General features: G+C 32.1%; 1 long non-coding RNA gene across 1 annotated transcript; it reads left to right on the plus strand.

Moving 5' to 3' along the window:
• Positions 3059 to 4126, plus strand: LOC107611964. Its single transcript, XR_001613546.2, has 3 exons — positions 3059 to 3388; positions 3719 to 3851; positions 4089 to 4126. It is a non-coding gene; the product is annotated as an uncharacterized LOC107611964 (long non-coding RNA).

Below are 16766 nucleotides of genomic sequence, written 5' to 3' on the forward strand. Positions count from 1 at the left end.
AATTCAATGCCCACATGTAAACGGATGCAATGTCAAATGCAGATCAAGAAAATGTCAAGCCAACCAATATGGCATGAATTTGAATAATTTCTAAATGAATATGAGCAAAAATCTAGCAACACATCATGTTTTCATTTTTAATAATAATTAACAAACCTGTATGGTATAAAGGGTGTGGCTAAATCATTACGTTTTTCGGCATCATCAAACAAAGCTTGCATCTAAAAGAACAAAATCAAAGATGTTAAAACAATACAGAGACAACAAAGCATGGACGCACTTCAAAGCATTAGTCATCAATGGAAGCAAAACGGTGTGGATTACTACTACTAAAAGAAACACATACGTTAAAGAAAGCAAAAGCAAGGGATACACAGTTTTAAAAGCTCATTTGCTGACGACTTCTATATACTATTACAAAAGCAAAAAGAATTATTAGCTTGGTGCACCAATAATATGCTTCTTTATTTGTCTCCAAAAAAACAAAAATAAAAATAAAAAAAGGATAGAAACACCAAATTAAAGAACTGCATTACCTCATCTTTGAGCATTTGAATTGGTAACAAAACTTGTGCTACTTCAAAAACAAAGAGAATAATTTAAGTTATTACAACATTAATTATAAAATGAAACTCTTTCAATTTTTCTGGATTTATATAGAATCTAGGCAAAATTTTCATCCCTAAAATGCTGCTGGTCCAGTATTACAGAGCAAGACTAAAAAGAAGAAAAAATCAAATTTTTCTTTTATTATTTTATAATTTTGTTTGTTCATAAAAATTTGAATATTTTATTATTTTATTATTTTATTATTGTTTACTGTTGTGCCACATGTCTATTATATAAAGTTCTATTTATCCATCACACAAACTTCCACTTGTGAAGTAAAGACCACTGCTATACTACTATTATATATTAATAGATAATAGATAATAAATTTTCGTTTATGACACCCACTAATTCATTATTAACAATGTAATAATAATGAACACCATATAGAACTAGAGAAAAACTGAATGGCAAATACAAAGCCGGCACAGCTTATACTGAAATAGGAGATTGAAGTTTACTAATTTCGAGTGAGGTTATAATAAACATTGTGCATAGGCCGGCAGTTACTTTTCTAAGAAATAATAATGCATCCGGCGATAGCAGACTCGCCAACTAATTAAAGTGGATCCGTTGGAAGATGAGAAGAGCAAAAGTTGTATTTATTTAGCCCAAAATTGTCACAAGAAAAAATCTGGCAGACAACATCAAAATCAGCTAACGAATTATAATTGGTATTTTTTATTTTAGAATCTTGCTAATATATATTTTACAAGTATATTTGAAAAAAATGATTTCTAACTAATTTTTTCATATATAGAGGATAGATTACTTGTTCAATTGTTACTTTTCTAACTAATTAGTAATTATCTTTTTAACTTTAGGTAATTAAACCAAATTACTAAATCATGGTAAACTCATTTTCCGAATTATAATAGTTTTCAAAGAGAGATCATTTTCAATTTTTCAAAATTTCTACTCTACCTAATTGTTTTAATATGTTCCAGCCATAATAAAATAAAATCAAATCAAAAGCTAAAAATAAAAATTGAAACAGTTAAAAAAATGAAGTAGAAATTGAAAATGGCAAACACCTTCAAATGACGGAGATGTGTATAGTTTGAATCAGATACTTAATTAGTTATGATCAATATCTCAAAGATGTTCATCACTCCTATCCCTTTTGTTTTCACCATCAATTTGTTTTGTTTTTATTTTTTTTAACTTTTATTTTCATCTTTTAATTTTTTTTTTTTTTTTTTGGATTAGAACACGTTAAGAAAATTGGTTGGATTGAGAAATTAAAAAAATTGCAAAATGATACTTTTTAAAACTATTGTAATTAATTTACAAAATGGATATATCATGGTTTAGTGTAATTTTGTTTAATTAACTAAGGTCAGAGACGTGGTTAACATTAATTAGGATAACATAAATAAATTCTTTCAATAACAATTAAATAAGCTATAGAGGGTATTTAAACCCTTTATTTATGATAGAGTTGGCTGCAAACCACCTTTAAAAAATATCATAAAAAATAAAAAATATTTTACAAAAAAGTTGTTTAATTAATAGATAAACTTTTTTTAACTTTTCAATGCATTAACTAGATCAAAAAGTTAAAAATTTTCTATTATTATACATTACTAAAAGTGCAAAAATTCTCTACCCCGTTATTAATTATTTTTACCATTTTAATATATTTATGACAATGATTGATATTAATATTTAAATAATTATCATTAAAATAGTATTTGTATTTATTGCTTAAAATTTATTCCATTTATTTCTCTTTTTTCTCGTCACAGTTGCTTTATAATGATTCAATTTAAAAATTATTTTATGTTTATATCTGTGCATATATTTTAAATGAACTTTAAATACTAGCTCTTTTAAATAAATATTTATTTATGTCTAAATCGTTCATTTTGGTTTCAACTAAGAGTTTAATTTGTAGATTAAACATTTTAATATATTTTACATTAGTAAGTATTTTGGATGCTCATTTTTTTTATCTCCAAAATTCATTCAAATAAGATAAACAACAATATTACTCTCACCAATATGTATGTTTGCTATGCTTTAGATTCTAAGGCAACATAAAAATCACGTATCTCCAAAAAAAAATTGTAATTAAATTTGATAATAACATAATTCAACTGTCACACAAATGAAATGCTAGACACAAAAATCGTATAACATCCGATATTAAATGTTTGGAACATCTAAATAAAAGATATCAATAATAATATCCAAAATTATCAAATTGCACAATCTCTTTAATTTCTTTCATCTTTATTTTGCAGATGACTTAGTCTTTTTTGTGCAAGTTAACCGAAATTAACACTACAAAAAAAAGGTTTTTAGCGATAAACTTTTAGTGGCAATAATATTATTGCCATAATTTCTCTCTTTAAAATAATATTTTAGCGGCAATTGTACATTTGTCATTAATACTATAACTTCTAATGGCCATTTAAACTATTGCCATTAAAATAAATACTAAAATTAAAAAACTAACAAAAGCAACTGCCCCTGAAACTGTGAAACATCTCCCTCTCTCAATGACTGATTGCTTACCTTCACTCAAACTACTCTCTCAGTGCCTGAGTGCTTACCCTCACTCAAACACATTCTCTATGGACTTTGAGAACCATGCACCGATCTCGTTCTTTTTTTCTGGATCTTGCTCTCACATCTCCATCATTCCATCTTCTTCATTGCTCGAATCTCTTCTCACTTTTCATCTCAGTCTTAATCACGATTTGAATCTTTTTCTCGAACAAGTTTGTGCTGATTTCGATTGAAATCTAAATCGCTCTCTAGTCATAAGATACAGGTTCCTTAATCTCCCTCTTAATTATGTTCTTGTACTCTTAATTTGTGTTCTACTGCAATCTTTTTTCATATCTTATCAATTTGTGATTTTATCTAAGTTAATTGTTCTTCCAGATTGGATTCTGCTTTTTTTAGTTCCCTATCGCATGCGCTTATTGTAGGCTAAACCCGTAATTCAGTGATTTAGAAATTCGTTATCAAAATTTTAGGGTTTTCTTCTCTCAGTGATTCAACAATGCTTTATCAGTTTCTGATTCCAGTAATTTGTTTTTTGTTTCGACTTTATCACTTTCCCCTGCGATTTTCCAAACTTCCTTCGAATTCATCCTAGTCGTGGTATCCGCCATCAGTGATGAGCACACCGAGCTCATCAAAGCCTGCCACATCTTCCGGTCATTTCCTCTGATCTCTTTTCTGAGTGACAGATCACTGTACATGAGTCACTGCACCAAGAACAACTCAAGGTATGCTAGAATTATGAATTAATTATTCTTACATTTAATTTTGTGTCTCCCTTATATATATGTTGCTGTGTGAATTTGGATAGTGAGGATTGTGTTTGGTGAATTGTTCGAAATTTGGACCAATTTGTGCTTCGCTCCCCTGAATTTTGAAGATAGATATACACTAAGCTTTTTTTACTTCACCAACTTAAACCTCTTCACAATTTTAACTTATAGTTTGATGTATGATTTCTACAGGTCTCATTTTCATATCATTAGTGATTGATAACAGTGAAGAAAACGCACCAGCAAGATGGTCAGGGCTCAACCATCTATACAGAGCAGCAAGAGATACATGCAGGTTGTTGGTGGTTTTTCGAGTTTCGAATCAAAGAGTGCTCCATAGGAGACATATAGTGATGTATGATAGATATTATTGCTTTTTTAATATTATTGTTTTTTAGGAAAATTGTCAGAAGCCAAGGCCAGTTGAAATCCTATGAAGATCCAGGAAGCACAAGTATATATGGATTATATTTATAGGCTTGTTCATGGTTAGGTTATTATAGTTAATACATTTTTATGTTGGGTTTCATTTTGTTTGATTATTTTGTGATCCAGGACATAGTTGTATTTATGATTCATTGCAACTTGCTCACAAGTGTATACTTAAGAAAAATTTGTGTATCAATATTTTGAGTTTAATGAAATATCTCATTTTGTAGTAATTAATTTCAGTATATTTATATTATGCATAATAATAATAATTAGTGGCACAAACAATTAAGATTCTAGAAAAAAAATAGTTCGTTGTTTCTAAGAAAATGAGTATAATATAACTAAAAAAATCTTAAGATTTTAGCGGCAATAGTAATGGCAACTAAAAGTAAATAATATTACAATTTTAGAATTATTTTTAGTGGCCATATAAAATGCCGGTAAAATGGATTTTGGCGGCAATAGTAATGGCCGCTAAAAATGAATAACATTGTAATTTTGGAATTACTTTTGGTGGCCATATAAATTGCCAAGAAAATGGCCGCTAATAGTTATATACTTTTTGCGGCCATTAAAAAGGTCTTTACCGGCAAATGTTATAATTGCCACTAAAACCTTTTAGCGGCGAAGCATAAGACGGCTAATGTCTAATTGCCGGTAAATGTATTAGCAGCTATTTTTATTGCCGCTAAAAGCAAAATAAATGGCCGCTAAAAGTGATTTTTCTTGTAGTGTAAGCTGATATTATCAAAGAGACGCTAAAAATTTTCTATGAATTTTCAGAACAAAAAATCAACCTCAATAAGTCATGCGTCTTCTTTTTCAAAAATATGAACCATAATATCAGAAAAGAGCTTAGCCAGGAGCTAAGAATACCTCTCATTAGTAATTTAGAAAAATATTTAGGTGTCTTGTTGATCCACGAAAAATATGGTAAACAACATTTTTAGCATATCATTGACAAGATGAAAATGAAACTCTCTAGTTAAAACATGAAAACCTTATCCATAGCAAGAAGAGCTACACTTGTTCAATTTGTTTTGTCTTCTATTCTAACTATAAAAGTTTTGAATGAGGTCTGCAATAAGATTGACAAGATTTGTCAGGACTTTTTTTGGAGTTTGAGTGATCAAGATAGAAAAATTCACCCTCTTAACTAGGACAATCTGTGTAAATCAAAGGATCAGGGACGGCTAGGTATTTGCAAAGCTCAATAAATAAATAATATTTTTTTTATAAAATTTGCTTGGAAATTATGACAAAATATGATACTTTATGGGTTAAAGTTTTTAAAGCCAAGTACGGTTGTGGTAAGAACCTGATTTCCAAAGTTCATAAAAGAGCCAACTGCTCAAATGCTTGGAAAGGGATCGTGAAAGTTTGGAACCAATTTTAAAGGAATATAATCTAGAGAATTGGGGATGAACAATCTATTGCAGTTTAGACTGATCACTAAGTTCTTGGAATTACCAGCCTAAAGGATGTTTTTTGTGTCCTATCGCTGCAGAAAGAACATCTGAGAAGCTCTCAAGTTTTACTAATGCGGATGGCGAGTAGAATTGGGAGATGATAAACAACTATTTTTTGGAAGAAATTACTAATATAATTTGTACTCTGAAAGTCTCTCACTATTCTCTTGGTGTAGATTGTATTAGCTAGTTACCCTCTACTAACAGGGAGTTTTCTATTAAATCAACGTATTCTACTTATTACAATGGAGATGGAGAATCAGACACTAATTTTAAATTGTGTTGGAAAATAAAAAATTCTCAAAGACCAAAAGCTTTCGCTTGGCTAATCTATCACAATTCACTTCTTACAAATGCTAAGGAATGACAAGAGGTCTTATCACGGTGGAAGTTGTCCTAGATGTTCGAATCATGAAGAGGCTCTGCTCCATGTGCTCGCGACTGCCTTTATGCCCGCAGTGTCTGGACTAACAAGTCAACTAATGTTTTTTCTCGAGATTTTTTTAATCAACCTTTACAAGATTGGTTAAGGATAAAATTCTTCAATATCACTTAAAAAAATTAGTAGGACTCCTTGGGTTACCTTTTTTGTTACTATCTGCAACAATATTTGAAAATCTCAAAATTAATTAATTTTCAATAATGAAAATTCTACCAGCTTTCATGTGCATAATAATCTATCCAGTTATTTGACAGAGCAGTATAAAAATAGGATGAACTTTACAGAGAGCAGTAAAAAAATTCTCAACCCCACCAAAATTTATCTAGTCAGATTGGAACCTCCAGCGAATAAGTGTATAAAGCTCAATTTGATGGCTTAGTCATCCAATCTACTAGTTCAAGAACATGTGGCGACCTCCTTTAAAATGGAAATGGTAATCTTATAGCGGACTTCATGATGAAGATTGAAAAAGTTACCATAATATATGCAGAATTTTGGACCATCTACACTGGGATGAAGCTAGCATTTAAGATGGGGATCAACAGATTACAGATTAAAATGGATTCTTCCAGTGCGTTGAAGCTAATTGACGGGTCGTCTAGCAGCCACCGTCACACCCTTTTTCTGATAAGGGCCATTAAAGATCTTCGTAGCAAAATGACTTATTGTCATTCGAGCACGTGTTTTGTGAAGCTAATGTCTATATAGATGCACTGGTGAAACAAGTTCAATTGATCTCAACTGATCTTCAATGCTTTGAAGCTCCACCCCTTTTTTGGTGCCACTCATTGTTGATGACTAAAGTAGAAAGAAAAGTATGAAAGTATTGTCTGTGTAATTTTTTGTCCTTAGACCTTTGTCCCTCCTGTCAATAAAAAAAATATTAATTAAGGCATAATCTTTCTCATTTATATTATTTAAATAAAATTTTAAACATAAATCAATAAAATTATTTTATTATTTTCGTTTTCTTCAATGACATCAGAACCTAATTTCTTATGTTTAAATTTTATTTTCAATGATTATATTTAAGAATTAATATTATTAATTTAGATTTTCTTGATATAAGATAAACAATATAGTTAAGGCATAAGATGCTATGACTACCATCAAGATGGTTATTGAATGGACCCAGAGTTCATTCATTCTTATTTTTAATAAAGTTGAATTTATGTATATATTGCTTCAGTTATGCTACACATACAAGCCTTTTTGGGTTACAAGTCTTATAAGTTGGGCCAAATCTAACAGAAGTTACTCTCACCCACAAAAGCGTGTTAACATGCGCATCACGTTTTCAAAGCGCTCTTTCACCATTATGAACGACTCTTCTTCTTCCTCAATGAAAACCACAACTGTCATTTTTTATTTGTGTTTTTTCTCCTCCTCCTCTTCTTCCTTCTTCTTCTCCTTCTTCTTTGTGTGTTCTCCTCCTTTTTCTTCCCGTGTTTCATCTTAATCGTCGTGTTTTTCCTCCTTCTTCTTTTGATTTTGCAACATTATGCATTTTTTTCTTCTTTGTTTGATTTTTTCCTCTAAAAAAGAATTATGAGAATATGAAATAAGAAAATGAAGAAGAAGAAACAGCAAAAGATGAGGAGGAGGAAGAGAAAGAGTTCTGAATTATGCAGAACTTATCAGAATAACAATACACTTAAATATCTTCGTTTTACACCCAAATTTGCTGCAAATACAAAAATGAGTTATGCTACATGTACACTAAAATCAAGCACAAAAGTCAGCCACTAGTATAAAATATATACTGGAATACAAATATACACTGAAAATAAATTAAACCAAACATGTATTTATACACAAATACATTGGTGGATAATTTTAGTGGCTGATTTTAGTGTACAAATAGCATTTTTGTACAGAAAAATATTTTCTCTAAAGCTGCATTTTTCTTCTTCTTCTTCTTTTCCTTATTTCTTTCTTTCTTTTAGTTAAATGAATGTAAGTTCATCCTCTTCCAAGTAATTTTGCAGTATTATGTGTTTTTCCTTCTTCTTTGTTTGATTTTTTTGTTTTTATTCTTGTTAAGAGAGTAAAACAAGAAGAAACTTGAGAAGGTAAAACAAAAAGAAAATGATGAATAAGAAAAAAAGAAGAAGAAGATGGTGACAATGATGAAAAAAAAAGAAGCAGCAGAAAATGAGGAGGAGAAAGAGAAAGAGTTCTAAATTATGAAGAACTTATCAGAATAAAAATATACTAAAAATTTCTTAAAATACACACAAATATCTTCGTTTTACACCCAAATTTACTGCAAATACAGAAATGAGTTATGCTATGTGTACACTAAAATTAGTCACCAAAGTTAGCCACTAGTACAAAATACATACTGGAATACAAATATATATTGAAAATAAATTAAACCACACATGTATTTATACACAAATACATTGGTGGCTGATTTTAGTGTACAAATAGCATTTTTGTATAGAAAAATATTTCTTCTAATGCTACATTTTTTGCTTCTGAATTGAACCACACCTCAGCCAATTGATTGGATTCAAAACAATAAAAAGAGGAGAAGACTTGTAAAGACTTGTATGAGAAAAATGCTTGTATGTGGAGAACAAACTGCTCATCAATACCATAGAGAGGCTGCAAAATACACCCAAAATACACCATATTAAAACAAGCATAAACTATAGAATGCAAATAGAACTATAAAACAATCATAAAAATAAAAAAAATTAGATTCATGAATCATCATTAAACATAGAAACTAAAACAATTCAACTAAAAGAATAAGACAATTCACCCTCAATGAGATGAAAAGTCATAAACTGTAAATACACCCAAATATTTCTGATTTACACCCGAACGTCTGATATAAAATGCAGAAAATTTATCAGAACTAGTACATTATATTCAATTCAAACAAGGAACAATGAACAACAAATTTCACAGGCAAAGTCCATGCATTATTCAGCTACACAATCATAAACTACTAGCTGGATTCAAATTCAGATTCAATTATTAACTGGAATTAAAACACACCTCAGGAACTTCATTGGATTCAAATTCAAAATCTACTTCGCTCTAGTTCAGATGACAATCTGAAGTTGAATCATCCATTATCTTCAAAACAATTTCAAAAATAATGGAAAATGAGAAAATCGAAGAAAGAAAATAGAGAGAGAAACTTACGTAAACGGCGAAAGAGAAGACAAAGAGAAATGCACAAAAGAGATCGAAGAGTGATGCCAGGGCATCATAGGCTAGTTTCACTAGCATGTTTCTGTTAGTTTTAGTTGTTTTATGCATTTTCTTGAGCTTAAAGTAACCAAAAATGGTTAAATGAAGAACAAAGTAATGAACCATCCAAACAATATGATTTTGATGCAAATTCCATGAGTTTTAGTTATATTACTTAAATGAAGAGAGAAGGCAAGAAAACGCAGAAGAAATTCGAAAAAGGAAGTTATATATTTGCACGTTGATTGATTGAAAAATCTGTTAAGGAGATGCGTGAAACATACATGCCATAAAAAGCGCGTTTTAGGGATAAGTGATATTGAGAACTTGTAAGACTTGTATAGTGAAAAGGCTTGTATGTAAAGATTAATTAATATTGCTTTCTTCCATGGATTATTCATGTTTAAGATTTGAGATAAACAGTTTATTCCTCTCATTAGTTTCTCTCTCTTTCTATCATGTTTGTGAACGTGTGCATTCTTTTTATCATTGAATCTGTTTTCGAATGAATTAAGTGGTGATTGAAATTTTTTTTTTATTGTTAAAGACAGTACACAAGATCTCGACTCCACTTAGGGAGGAGAGTAACAAAACATGTTTGAGAATTTATGAAAGCTAAAGAAGTTTATGTATATCCTCTAAATCACCTAAATATCTATATTTTCTACCAACTCATAAGATTAGTTAGTTACAGCTACAACTTCATGCAATCATTCAAGGCCTTTTTTGCAATACCATTAAATCGAAGAGACCTGCAAAATTAAACACATCTCCAAACAAACAATTTGGTATCTAATTTTATTTTACCCACCGTATCCTCTGATCCACTTGTTGATTAGCCATTTCTTTAATTGTTCAAAATGTGTGAATTCCTTTGGATCTGTGTGTTTTAGGTGTATTGTTCCCAACTGTTGGAGAAAATTTTTGAACTTGTTCTTTTCAAAATTGAGACTCCATTATGCCTTGTTACTTTCACCTTGCCAACTGATGAAATGTTGCTAACTGGTTATGAAAATCAGTTCATTGACTGGACTAAGTGACTCCTCGAGCACGAATTGGATTGATACTTCCACTTCTTCAATAGCCGCCTTTAATCTAGAATTTGCATTAACAAGTTCACATAACAACACCAGCCATTTATGGTTTTTATCAATTAAATATCCTCCTACTGCAAAACTATGCTTTTTCTAGATAATTTCATAACACAACCACCATGTCCTCTGACTTGAGACAATGCGGAGACAATTGATCCTGTTTGGAGCTTTGTGTGTAGTATTCTTCCACTTCTCTAACTGGTTTTTAAAATTATTCCACTCATTCCAATGGCTCAATGAGATTTTCCAAGCTTGTTCCCATGCTACCACCTTATTCTCAAATAGCATTAGGTTCCTAAATCTCCATGTTGACCATATTATAGGAAAAAACAAATTTAACCAGCTTCTTCTTGTCATTCCTTTTGCTTGTTGATTGCACCATGCTTGAAAAAGTTCCTTCAGCTCTGCTGGATTTACCCAGGATATACCCGCTAAATTCATAGCACTCCACCACAATTTTCCAATATAATAATCACAATGTATAAATAAGTGGTTTTCGTCTTTCTCAACCTGTTTACACAGAATACATTTCACTTCACTTGCATCTTTGATATTATGCTTAGTGAGCCTTTGCTTGGCATTCAATCTGCTAAGAAATGCAAACCAGACCATAATTTCCACCCTCGGTGGAACCACTCCTCTCCAAATTTTATCAAAAACATGTCTTGCCTCTGCCACTCCTAGCTTTACTCCTTCGGCCATTTTTATGAAAGACCTTACTGAATATCCTCTGTCTTCAGAGAATGTCCACACTAAATCATCCTTTGTACCTGCACATATAACAACACCTAATAACATAATGTTAAGCTCCTCACTGTGTTTACATTCCCACTCAAAGAAGCGTTTTCTCCACTTAAAGTTCCAGTTCCAATGCAGCCTATCCCAGAAACCACACTCACAGATCATCGCAGTTTTTTGCATAGATATCTCAAACAGCCTCAGATATTTCTCCCTGAGATTATCTTCGCCCACCCATGCATCCTCCCAAAAACCTGGTATTTTCACCATTACCTACACACATTTTCAGTCCTTTAAGTACCATTCCCTTCAAGCTCGGATCTTGGATGATGGCTCCTATGATGTCTCTCCATGGCCTAACCGATTTTGGTACTAACAAGTCATCAATGTGTGATAAAATTGTGAAAGAATAAGAAAAGAAAAGATGAAGAAATTTTTATTGATTGTTGATTGATTGAATTGTATTGTAAACTATGAGGGTAAAACTAAGTATATATAGAGTATTATCCTATGAAAGATAAAAGCAAATAAAAATAAGATAAGAACAACTAAAGATAAGATAAAAAAAAGATAATAAAGACTAAAATTGTAATTGAATTTATGTATTCTGTTGGGCTGAATTTGTGGGCCACGAGACTTCTTTATTATTGTCATGGGCTAAGGTGAAAGAGTAGTTTAATACGCCCCCGCAAGCTGGTGGATGGAAGATGTCAATAATCCACAGCTTGGATAAGTTCCGATGAAATTGTTGAGTGTCTGACGTGGTGACGCGGAGGAAGATGCGTGTGGCAGAGTTTGAGCTGCCGGCGGCAAAAATATAAAAGGAGATGCTGTGCTTGAGCAGCGATCTTCAAAAAATGCGTGCGGCGGAGCTTGAGAAAGGAGATGCTGTGCTTGAGTAGCGATCTTCAAAAAAAAGAAAAAAAAGAAAAAATAAGCGCGTAGAGAGATTGATCTTCAGAGGGCGCGTATGGCGCAATAAGATTGGTCTTCAAAGGGCGCGTGGAGCGCAATAAGAGTACAAATGGAACTGCTAAAATAGATGTAGATTGAACTTGCTGAAATAGAATGCAGACATGACTGCTAAAACAGAATGCAGACGAAACTCTCGGAAGAAGGTGCAAATGAAATTGCCGGAAAAAGGCGCAGACAGGCCATAGTAACTATTCCATGAATGATAGTTGTTTCCTGTTAGAACAGGTGTGACCAAGACTGATGTTGGATTTTTACTCGGATGGACATAATAGAAATTGGTTAGATTCTGAGCTAAATTAAAAGATTGATTATTTATCGTGGGAGAAGGTTGAAAAAGTAGGGTGATTTTTCACTGAAAAGATGATAACTTATATATCCTCAAGGAGGATACTATGGATCTGATACCATGATAAAATTGTGAAAGAATAAGAAAAGAAAAGATGAAGAAATTTTTATTGATTGTTGATTGATTGAATTGTATTGTAAACTATGAGGGTAAAACTAAATATATATAGAGCATTGTCCTATGAAAGATAAAAGCAAATAAAGATAAGATAAGAACAACTAAAGATAAGATAAAGAAAAGACAATAAAGACTAAAATTATAATTGAATTTATGTATTCTGTTGGGTTGAATTTGTGGACCACGAGACTTCTTTATTGTTGTCATGAGGTAAGGTGGAAGAGTAGTTTAATAATGTGTTTGTTCATTTGATATCCATTGTATGACACCATTACTATCTTTCAAAGTGGTTTCTCTTCATTCGCAAACCTCCATCACCATCTAGTAAAACTACATTTTTTATTGTTATATCCCTCACTCCTAGGCCACCATGCTACTTAGGCTTTTGGATTTGACTCCAGCTTATCATTGGTAATTCTTTTCTCCCATTCTTGGTTCCCTAGAAAAAATCTGATTGTAGAGGTATGATTTTTCTTGCCATGATCTTTGGTAATTTGAACAAACAGAGGTAGTAGAGTGGTAGATTTTTTATGACCGTTTTGATCAGAATTAATCTGCCGCTTTAGAGAGTAACCCAACCTTCCATTTACTTAGCTTTTTCTCAATCTTTTCAATAACCGACTTCCAAGTTTCAATACTATGTAGGTTAGCACCTAAAGGAATCCCCAAGTAAGTTATCGGTAAACCACTGATGGAGCAACTTAGAACCCCCGTCATTCTAGCAGCTGCCATATTTGAGACATCGATCAAAATTAGAGTCGATTTTTTGTAGTTAATTGCTAATCCCAACATCAGATAGCATGCAAGAATTCTTCTGTAATTTTTTAGCAATTTACATCCTGGCGGGCAGAAAATTATCGTGTCATCTGCGAATTGGAGGTGTGTTAGAACAATTTTATCTTTTCCAATCTCCAATCAATCGACGAGTTTTAAATCTCTAGCTAAAAAATCATCCGGTTTAGTACTTATGCTACCAAAATAAAAAGGAAAGGGAAGATTGAATTCCCTTGTCGGAGTCCCCTCTTCATACCAAATGGTTCTGTTGGAGATCCATTGACGATCACTGACATAGCCGACGTGATTAATAATCCCTTAACCCAGCTTCTTCAAGTTAAATCAAAACCTATCATTTCCAAAACGTGATCCACGAATGACCATGTGACTTTGTCATAAGCCTTTTTGACGTCAAGTTTCACTATTGTTCCTCTCTTCTTGTTCTTTTTTTAGCCATGATACTGTTTTGCATGCTATAAGAGCCCCATAAAAAATCTTTCTTGAACAAATGCCGCTTGAACTTCCCCTACGAGGTTTGGCATGACCTTCTTCATTCTTTTGATGGCTTTAGGGCTGCTATGATGTGAAAACGGAGTTTTGAGATATAAGATTGTTTCAAGGGTTGATGGAGAATTGAGAAATGAGAAGTTGAGATAGGAAGGGCTACTCTCGTCCATTTTTCTTTTAGTGATTGAAATTTTGAGGGCAAAATTTTTATTAAGGAAGAGTAAAATGTAAAAAACTAGTTAAATGTTAAATAATTAATTAATAATTAATAAATGAAAAACTAAACTGTAAAAATGATAAGAAAAATATTTATAATAAAAACTCGAACACTTATCTTAAAGATTTTGGTCCCGGATGGGGCCAAACGGGCCAAAAATTGCATTGGGCCTGACGGAGGAAAAATGTCGGTAAAGATTTTCATAAAAATATCGCGTTGCAAGTATAGTTCTAAACCGACAATTAAATCTCAATCAACGTTTAGATTGTTTGTCACAAATACAAACCCAATAAAATTAACCGAAATATTCAAACCTCGGGTCGTCTCTCAAGGAATTGCAGGGAAGTGTAGTTTATTATTGGTTATGAGAAAGTATATTTTTGGGTTTTGTAATAAGAAACAAGAAAGTAAAATGGCGAGAAAATAAACTAATAACCAAGAAAGCGCTTAGCAAGGAAAGAGAATTAGAAGTCATATCCTCATTATCATCGTCAATTGTGATGGTAAATGTAAATTATTTTCACTTAGTTAACCTCTAACCAATGGAGGAAGGTCAAGTGCATACAATCAACTTGGGTTCATAAGTCCTAGTCACATCATAGTGAGAGACTAGATTTAGTGAAGCTCAAGCTAACCAACAATCTTCAATTACCAATCAACAAGAGAATTTTGATAACTCAAGAGTCTCTAATTAATCCATCCAAGTCAAGAACATAAAAATCTAATTTAAAAGCCAACCGAACATTTTATCAAACACTTGGAAGGCACAAAATAAAAACATAGAAAACTAACAAGACATAGCAAAATCTAAGACTAACACTTGCAAGAGGAAACAATAACAACAAATTAAAGAAAGCAATCATAAACATGAAAACATAAATTGTTTTAATGTGGATTAAAGGGAACAAGAAGAATTCATAAACTAAATTGGCAACATAAAGGAATCAACGAGAGAAATGGATAAACTAAAGTACTAGAACAAATAGAAGTAGAAGAGAAACTAAATTAAAGTAAGGTAGAAATCTGAATTTGAGAAGGAATAAGACTAAAAATCCTAAAACCTAGAGAGAGGAGAGAGCCTCTCTCTCTCTAAAAACCTACATCTAAACCTAAAATGTGAATGAATGAGAAGTGAATGAAATTGATTCAATGATGCCCCTTCCAGCTTCACTCTGCAGCCTATAATCTGTATTTTCGAGCCTAAAACTGGGTCAAAAGCAGCACAGAGATCATCCCCAGCGAATTCGCTTTACTGAGGCATGTGACGCTCGTCACGCGTACGCGTCAGCCATGCGTACGCGTCACTGAATAAATTCCTGGTCACGCATACACGTTATCCACGCGTACGCGTCACTTGCCTGCTGCACCGGTCACGCGTACGCATCACCCATAGGTACGCGTCGCTACCAACTTCTGAAATTCTCAATTTCTTGTGTTTCTTCCACTTTTGCATGCTTCCTTTCCATCCTCTAAGCCATTCCTGTCCTATAAACCCTGAAAACACTTAACAAACATATCACGACATCGAATGGTAATAAGAGAGGATTAAAAATTAGCAATTTTAAAGCCAAAGAAGCATGTTTTCAATCATAGCACAAAATTAGGGAGGATTTGTAAAACCATGCAATTTATATGAATAAGTGTATGAATAATTGATAAAATTCACTCAAGTCAATACAAAATAAACCATAAAATAGTGGTTTATCAATCTCCTCACACTTAAACATTAGCATGTCCTCATGTTAAGCTCAAGAGAAGCTATAAAAAAGGTGAAGAGGAATGGTAGAATTTATGAAATGCAACCTATCTATATGAGTGCAACTACATGCAAAATACTTTTACCTACTTGGTTAAAAGTAAATAAATCTTCTAATAACATATATAAACTAGATTCCACTAATTCAAATCTCAAAATAAAGTACAAGTAGACTTGTAAGAAGAAAGCTCGTGAAAGCCGGGAACAAAGAATCGAGCATCGAACCCTCACCGGAAGTATATACACTCTAATCACTCAAGTGTTTAAGGTTCGATTCTCTCAATTTTCTACTAACCTTGCTTTCTAAGGCTTGCTCTTCTTCTACCAATCAACACAAATTTAATGCACAAATACACATATCAAGAGGTCTTTTAAGGGTTGTAATGGGGTTAAGGTCAAGGTAGGATTGTATTTGGTCAAGTGGACTAAAATCTGAATCCTTGATTAACCTAAACTTCCCACCTAACTTAAGACAATCCATATAATCAGAATATAAAATCTAACTACCCATTAACTATGTTGTCCACATATTCATGCATCCCAATTTTGAGTACAGTACATATGCATTGCTATCACTATTTACCTTGGAGCATTTTGTCCACTTTTTATTTTTTTTCTTTTTTTTTTCATTTTTCTTTTATTTTTTATTTTTCTTTTTCTTTTGTTTTTCTCAATGCATACGATTAAGGTATTGAATGCATGAACATGTGCTTAACATTCTTTTCACATTTTTACAGAAAAGTCTAACATACTCAATTCCTAAACCAAATATTTCCACTGGTATTGAATAATAATA

The sequence above is a fragment of the Arachis ipaensis genome, chromosome B08 (genome assembly GCF_000816755.2).
Source record: "Arachis ipaensis cultivar K30076 chromosome B08, Araip1.1, whole genome shotgun sequence".
NCBI lineage: Eukaryota > Viridiplantae > Streptophyta > Magnoliopsida > Fabales > Fabaceae > Arachis > Arachis ipaensis.